The sequence below is a fragment of the Bidens hawaiensis genome, unplaced genomic scaffold, assembly GCF_021521415.1.
Source record: "Bidens hawaiensis isolate Kalapana, Puna unplaced genomic scaffold, B.hawaiensis_p1.1 tig00021190_1, whole genome shotgun sequence".
NCBI classification, from domain to species: Eukaryota; Viridiplantae; Streptophyta; class Magnoliopsida; order Asterales; family Asteraceae; genus Bidens; species Bidens hawaiensis.
Genome location: NW_027493279.1, coordinates 164,056 through 171,752, shown reverse-complemented (window position 1 = coordinate 171,752; position 7,697 = coordinate 164,056).

Here is a 7,697-nt window from a genome sequence, read left to right as displayed (position 1 = left end):
TTTGAATTTTTACTAAACGCCCCACTTACTTTCCATTCTTAGGTAAATGGCTCTCCCGAATATCTACAAGTAAATATCAGGACCAAACATATACAAGTATATGTCCTTTAAACGTGAGTTACTGACATAATTTTCAGCGAAAGGTTTATATTAGAATGTTTTTGGTTTTTTCCCAACCCATTTCTCCCCTAAAAATAAAAAATCATTTAAAAAAAACTATTCACCAAGAAAATTTTACTCAGTGAATGGTTACTCAAAGATAGGAATCCATAACCTCGGTATCACTCACTTTCCTACCGCCGATAGACTTAATACCATTAAGCCCCAACAAATACAAAAATCTGTTTTTATCGAAAGCTTTAGTAAAAAGATCAACTTTCTGTTCGTCGACGTGAATTTCTTCTATGGTAATCAACTTCTTCTCGTAACAGTCATGGTTGAAGTGATACCCTATGCCAATATTATTTGTTTTTGAGTGACTTACCGGGTTTTTAGTTATGGATATGGCAGTATTATTATCTACAAAAATAGGAGTAGTAAGAAAATTGAAACCGTAGTTGCGCGTTTGTTGTTGTATCCACAAAACCTGGGAACAGCAGTTAGAAGCAACTACATATTCGGCTTCACAAGGGATAGCGACACAGTCGTCTATTTCTTACACTGGCATGTCACCAAGCAAGAGAAGATCGATCAAGCCGAAAAAGACGCACAATGACCGACAATATGATGTGTTGAGTCAATAAATGTCATGGTTTAAGTTTTTAAAGTTTTTAAATCGGTTTTATATAAATTTTATTTTTAAGCCGAAAAACGACCGTTTTAGCCTCGTTTTAAGCCGAATTAAGTGTTTAACCGAAAAACAAACTGAACCAGATTATCCACAACATTATCCGGATTACACAATCCAAATGTGTGGCCAAGGTTTGAGATGTGGGCCCCACCCCACACCATACATGGACCGATCGGTCCATTAGGTGCACACACACATATCATTTTCTTTTTTTAACACTCCAACTCCACATTTCTCTCAACACTCTTCAACATTCATCCAAAAACCCAAGTTTTTAAGCAAGAATCATAAGGTATAAACATGTTATTATGGTTTAATCTTGGTTTTTAATTCCAAAATCTTGAGAAAATGAGGTTTCAAGTGAAAAATGGGTGAAAACCCGAGATGAAACCAATTCTTGCATGATCAAGGGATGTATACAAGTTATACAAGGGATCTTGGTCCAAGAAAGGAGTTAAAAGAGTCAAAAACGAATTTTTACGGTTAAAATCTTTGTTTTGATGTCTTAACCGAAACCATGAAAGGAATGGCTTGATTGTGGGTATAACTTACTTGGTGTGGTGTTATTGTGCTTGTAGGTGTTATATCTAGTTGCTAGCAAAGGCTAGAAAGCAAGATCTTTGCGATCTAAAGCTAGAAACACAAGGTAGTTCGGTTTTTCGTATGATTTGTGTGATTTGGACAGATTGTGGTAGACTTAGAATTGGGTCATGAAATTTCACAGAGATGATCTACACATGAAAATATGAGATCTGTGAAATTTTGGTAATTTTTGGATAAAGGATGAATATTTGGTGAATTTAATGCTCGGTTTTGGCTAAAAATGGTGAAAAATAGCTAAACATCATGAAAACTTCTGGAAAAATTCAGATAAGCTTTTTATAACATATAAAAGTCACACACAAAATTTCAGGTCCATTGGAGAAGTCTAAGTAGGCTTTTCGGTAAAACGAGTTCTAGGGTTTTCTAGCTCGGTTTTGGTGAAAATGGCATGAAAAATGAGTTTTTGGTCCTGTAAAAATTACTGGGAACTATGTAGATGGCAGGAGTCGTTCCAGAAAAATTTGGGATTTTTCTAAGGTCGTTTGGTATTTTCGACATATTTGGTGTTTAAATGACGTTTTAAAATAGATAAATAAATGTTAAATATAAAAATTAATTCTGGAAATATTTTTATAAAATTCCTTACTGTCAAAAACTGATTTGTGCAAAATTTCAAGATCCGAGACTAAACGGATAATTAATTGTGCTAAACAGAACATAAAAACAAACTTTTAAAGCTTAAAACGCGTAAACCGGCAAAGTTCGCCTAAGCGAGCTGACTGGTGTATAAAAACCCTAAAAATGGACTATTTTCATGAAACTAAGTTAATCAAGTAAAAATAAATCATCCGAAAGTAATTCGGATGATTTGGGTAATTTTACCCGATTTAGCAGTTTCCGGTATACTAAAGACGGAAACGGGCCCCGCGGCCAAACGGGGTGTCTAAACCGAGCTCTAATTTCACCACTTTATTAAAAATATCAGTAACAACTATTTTCGGGTCGTATGTGACCAAACTCATTTTTTTTGAAAACATAAAGACGGTAAACCGTGCTAGGCACGCAAAACGAGAAAACAAACTAATGGTAATTTTGACTAAAGAACTCTAAGTGATATCACAATCTAAGTCCTGAGAAGTGTTTCGGGGTTAACATTGTCCCCGGATCGTGTACGGTACTGGGCTAACAGTGTCCCCATACGTACCGGTTAACACGAATTTAAGTTATATTAATAGAAATTGTGTAGTAACGACTTAGTGATCGTATTACAGATCCGGACCGGTAGCTGTGCACAGTATTACATCTTTGCTCACAAAAAGGTGAGTTTTCACGAGCCCCTTTTTACTGAACTGATTTAAATATTTTCCCGGGGCGGAAAGCATGTTTTTATCAAAGTGTTTAAGTACATGCCGATCGAATGGAAATGAATGTATTTATATAATGTTTGTTGTACGGGAATCGTACGGTAATGTATTAAGATGGTAATTGTCTGAGTCGCTAATATTGTAAGGCCCGAAACAGTGTTTTGGGTTAACAGTGTCCCCAGAGGTTATTAAATATATTTCTGGGTTAACAGTGTCCCCAGAGGTTATTAAATGTGTTTCTGGGTTAACAGTGTCCCCAGAGGTTATTAAATGTATTTCTGGGTTAACAGTGTCCCCAGAGGTTATTAAATGTATTTCTGGGTTAACAGTGTCCCCAGGGGTTATTAAATGTATTTCTGGGTTAACAGTGTCCCCAGAGGTTATTAAATGTGTTTCTGGGTTAACAGAGGTTTCACTTGTAGGCTCAGCATATTTACATCGTTAATATATGATTATTAAAATGATTTGTCATGGTTTATTTAAATTAGTGAAACTCACCAACTATTCGTAGTTGACCCGTTTTCTTTACATGCTTTCTAGGTACACCCAAATTGGAATGAGTGATACGTGCTTGATGATGTGTGTTATTTTGTGGAAGCTTAAGGGTCTATATTTTGTATTAAACATGTTAACATACTATTGGTAAAACTTATGTGATAACGCCTAGTCGGTAACGAAACTCGGAACAATGTAATACGTTTAAATTATTGTAGTGGTGTTTTCTTTATAAGCAATGCTGTTGATATCAGATGTGTCTGTTGCATCCCGTTTACGTTTCCGCTGCGGTTACGGGGTGTTACAGAAGATCTCAGCTGCCCCAAAACAGGGGGAGAAATCACTGAATCAGGAGGAGAATTCGCTGAAGCTTCTCTCCATTTATGAAAAGAACAGCTCAGATGATGAAACTGACAACATTCCAAAAGATGAAAAGAAAGAACTTGAGGAAAGCAAGAAACTAAAAGGAAAAGAAATTGCTCTAGAGGATGATAAAATTCAGACTTTAAATTCTCAGAAGGAGAATACAATGGACTCAGAAATTAGTAAATCTGAATCAGAAGCCAAAAGAGTCTATGTGCAAAGAATGACAGAAATTTATGACAGAGAATTTCTGAGTCAAATGATGTCTGATAAAGACTTTGAAGAACAAGAAAACTTGATGAAGCTGTTTGAAGATGAGAGAAAGCTAAGAGATGAAGTGAAGAATAATCAGAGAGAAGTCCCTCAAGAACTGATTGAAAAATGCTTGAATGATCAAGATATTCCAAATGGTGTGGTAGTCTCTCTGCTCAAACTAATTAAGCAAGAAAAACCAGAGAAAGAGATAAAAGAGAAACTAGAAACTGTCATTGATAAGATTTCAAAGGCTTTGAATAAAAAAAGACTGTTCAAGACAAAATGAAAGATGAATTGGAAAAAGATATGAACACTCAAAAGTTATTGAGCAAATATGGTGGTAAACAAAAATTTTTGGTTAAAAATGGAATTCCTTTTGATAATGTAAAAATCATGAAAAGAAAATGAAAAGACAGCAGTTAAACATGAAAAAGGGAGCTGCCTAGTCTCTAGTTGGTAAGAACAAAGGAGTATCCAAAAAGATGGTTGATCTATCAAGGATGACAATGAAGGGGAAATCCAAAGTAGAGAAATTCTGCAACAGACAACATCCAAGCTCTCAAAACAGAACAGTACAAAGAAAAGGAAGATGTCTGTGATGACTCAGGAAAAATCAAAGCAGATGCACTTGAAGATGGATAAACCCTTTGTCGAGGTTGCAGTAAAAGTCAAAAACCATTCAGTCAACCACAATGTTATGCCAAATGGAGTATTCTATGACTCCAGGACTGAACATCTGAATGTTATGATGGAAAATGGAGAGATTGTGAAGATCTTCTCTAAGAATGACTTCAGAAAATTCAATCTATGGCAATTATCTATGATTGCAGCACTGTATCTCTCAGATTATAATGTAAGGCAAAGGCCTACAGGTGCTAAGCAATCAGAACCGTTAAGATTCTTAAGAGAGCAGGAAAAGTTGGATTTTCCATGTCTAAACAAGCATCTCTAGATAAACTAAAGAATCTTTGAATAGGCTTTGTTTTGTAATGTCTTCGGACAATAATCTTGTTTATGTTATTTGAATATGTAATTTTTATTTTTGATTTGATGTGTATTTTTGCTAAGTGTATGTAACCATAGAAATGTTTTAGGTCAGCTGAGGTGTTCCAATCTAGGGGGAGATTGTTGGGTTAAGAAATTGACCTAAGGGGAGATTGTTGAGTCAAAGATTTGACCTAAATGAAGTACATGGAAGATTGGAATCTTCTCAAACCTCCTCTGAATTTGCTAAGTAATGGATCCGAGCACACCTTAGACCTCCGAGCAAGCTTTTATTTAGCCGAGTACGATATTTGCCTACCGGGCAAGGTTTACTTCAAGTAGTCTTCTTAAGTGGACATCCGTGCAGGGTTTGTAAATTAGTGCATTGCCGAGTAAGGTACACTAATTTATGTAAATCCGGGAAAGGTTCACTTTATCAAGCAAGTTTGTTCTTCAGAGCCAAGTATATTACTCTTCCGAGTAAGGTTTGGTTAGCCAAGTCCAAGAAGCCAAGTGATTGGAAGACCGGGCAATGTATTCATTAATAAGTATGATCCAAGTATGCTTGATACTCTAAAGGAATATCTCTAAGTAATATCGGGTAAGGTTCAGCTCGAGCAAGGAACAGTACTCCCGAGTACACTTAGCTAATAAGTTATTTTATAGCAAAGAGCTGAAATGGATCATTGAAGAACAAGGTTGCTCGTAAGGAGTTGTCGGGCAAAGTCTGGCAAATTCAAGAAGACTGAAGTCTACTCGGTGAGTATTTTACTTAGTGAAATACTCTTTAAGTAAAGTCTACCCGGAAACTGATCCCGAGCACACTTCTATGTTACTAAGTTATGAAGGATGGCCGAGCATACTCGGAAAGACAAGATTGGTGCAAAGCTTACCCGGAAGACCTGTTTTACACTTAGTTTATTTTGAATATGTATGACTGTATTTAGGGTTTCTAGAAGGAATGACAGCTGTCCTAGGTTGGCAGGCCTATAAATAGAATATTTAGGGCACGCCGTAAAGGAGAGCACAATACGGATAAGACAAACACATTAATTGAGAGAATATTGTGTGACGGTTGTCTTAGGATTCCTAGAAAACCCTAAATCGATTATCCTTTTGTATGATTAATATTATATAATTGGAAATATTTTGAGTGAATCTTAAGTGTGCTTTCTACCTTTGATTATTCATTGCAACCGTATGTTTGTTATTGATTCCGCCTTTAACAAACGGATATCTTTCTAAATATAGCAACCCGTCATTAACTCTCTTGTCGACACATCAATCTGTGTGAGTTATGACATGATTAATTAAGATCCAGGTGAAATCGAAGGGAAAGACAATTTTGCTCGTGAATGCACCTATCCGACTAAAGAGGGGAATACGGAAAGGGCCTTGGTTCCAGCTGGAAATGCTCGGGGTGAAGCTGGTGGTAGTTCAAGTAATGGGGAAAGAGGTATGGTTGCTCAAACGTTCTCATGGGAAGGTCAGATGGCTGCGCTGAACATTGGAAATCAAACTGCTAATTTCGCAACAGTTGAGGAATCTGAAGAGGAAAACACTACTGAGGAGAAGGTTAAGGAGCTCCAGTGTGCATACATGGCGTTCACTTCTCCGGATTCATCTGAGGTATGCTTTCAACCATGTTTTTTGAATTGTGTTGAGAAAATAGAAATTATGAACTTCATAATGATAGTCTAAGTAGAGATACGGAAAGAATAAAATCAAAGAGTTTTAAACTTAAGAAAAATGAAAAGGGATTTCTTGACAAAATAGAATCTCTTAACAAAGACATTAAAAAACTTGTCATCACCTTGATGCCAAACAAGAAATCGTTGAATTAACTGCTAAACTGGAAGCCTCTAAGCTAGAAATCTTGAAACTCACTAGCAAATTTGAAAAGGCTGAACTTGATTTTAAGAAATTCGATGGTTCCAGTAAAGTAGTTGATTCAATGATTGAAAATCAGCTATGGTGGAAAGAAAATGAAGGTGAAGGAATAGGATACAGTCAAGTTCCTCCACCTTACAATCACAACTATGTCCCTACCCCTGTCACCAAAGAACAGGAGGAAAAGATAAAGGGTATGAAGTATGGAAAACAAGACAAACGTGATGAAACCAGCTCTACGGATGCTGGTTTGTCTACTTTAAATATGAATGATTCTAATGTTTCTACTTCATGTGCAGAAAGAGTAACTGTGAAGGAATGGACTGATGAGGATGATGACCCGTGTTTTGATTTTGATAATAATACTGTTTCTGATATTTCTTTAGAACTTCCTGTCTTGAATTCTGTTATTCCGACTGTTTGCGTGGGCTCTGTTTTAAAGAGCAAGGATTCTTGTGTGGTTGATTCGGTTAAGACTTTAAAATCTAATAATGTGGTTTCAAATAGAAGCAAAGTTTCAAAAAATTCAAATACATCAGAAAAATATGTTGCACCTAAGTTTGTCAAGGAGGGATGCTCCAAAGACAAACAAGGTGATAAGTTCAAAAGGCAAAATGTGAATTCTTAGAAATCTAAACAGACTGGTCCACACAACCAGTCTAAACAAGGATCTGCCCAGAGTGAGTTTTCCATAAAACGTCAGACATGTTTCAACTGTGGCACTCCTGGTCATATTGCCAGAAATTGTCCACATCGTCCGTACATTCCATACTACGGATTTTATCAAAGGAATATGCCGTATGTGCCTCATGTTGCATATAGGCAAGGGTTTAGACATTATTCGGCTAGTTCCTTTGACGATGATTGGAATCGAAACAAATCTAGCAGGTTTAGTCCTCATTAGACCAAACCCGACGTGATCAAAAGAAGGGTTAGTAAAGGTGTTTCAAGTTCAAAATCACATATAAACACTAACACTAGACCTAAACAGGAGAAGAAAACGGTTTCATCTA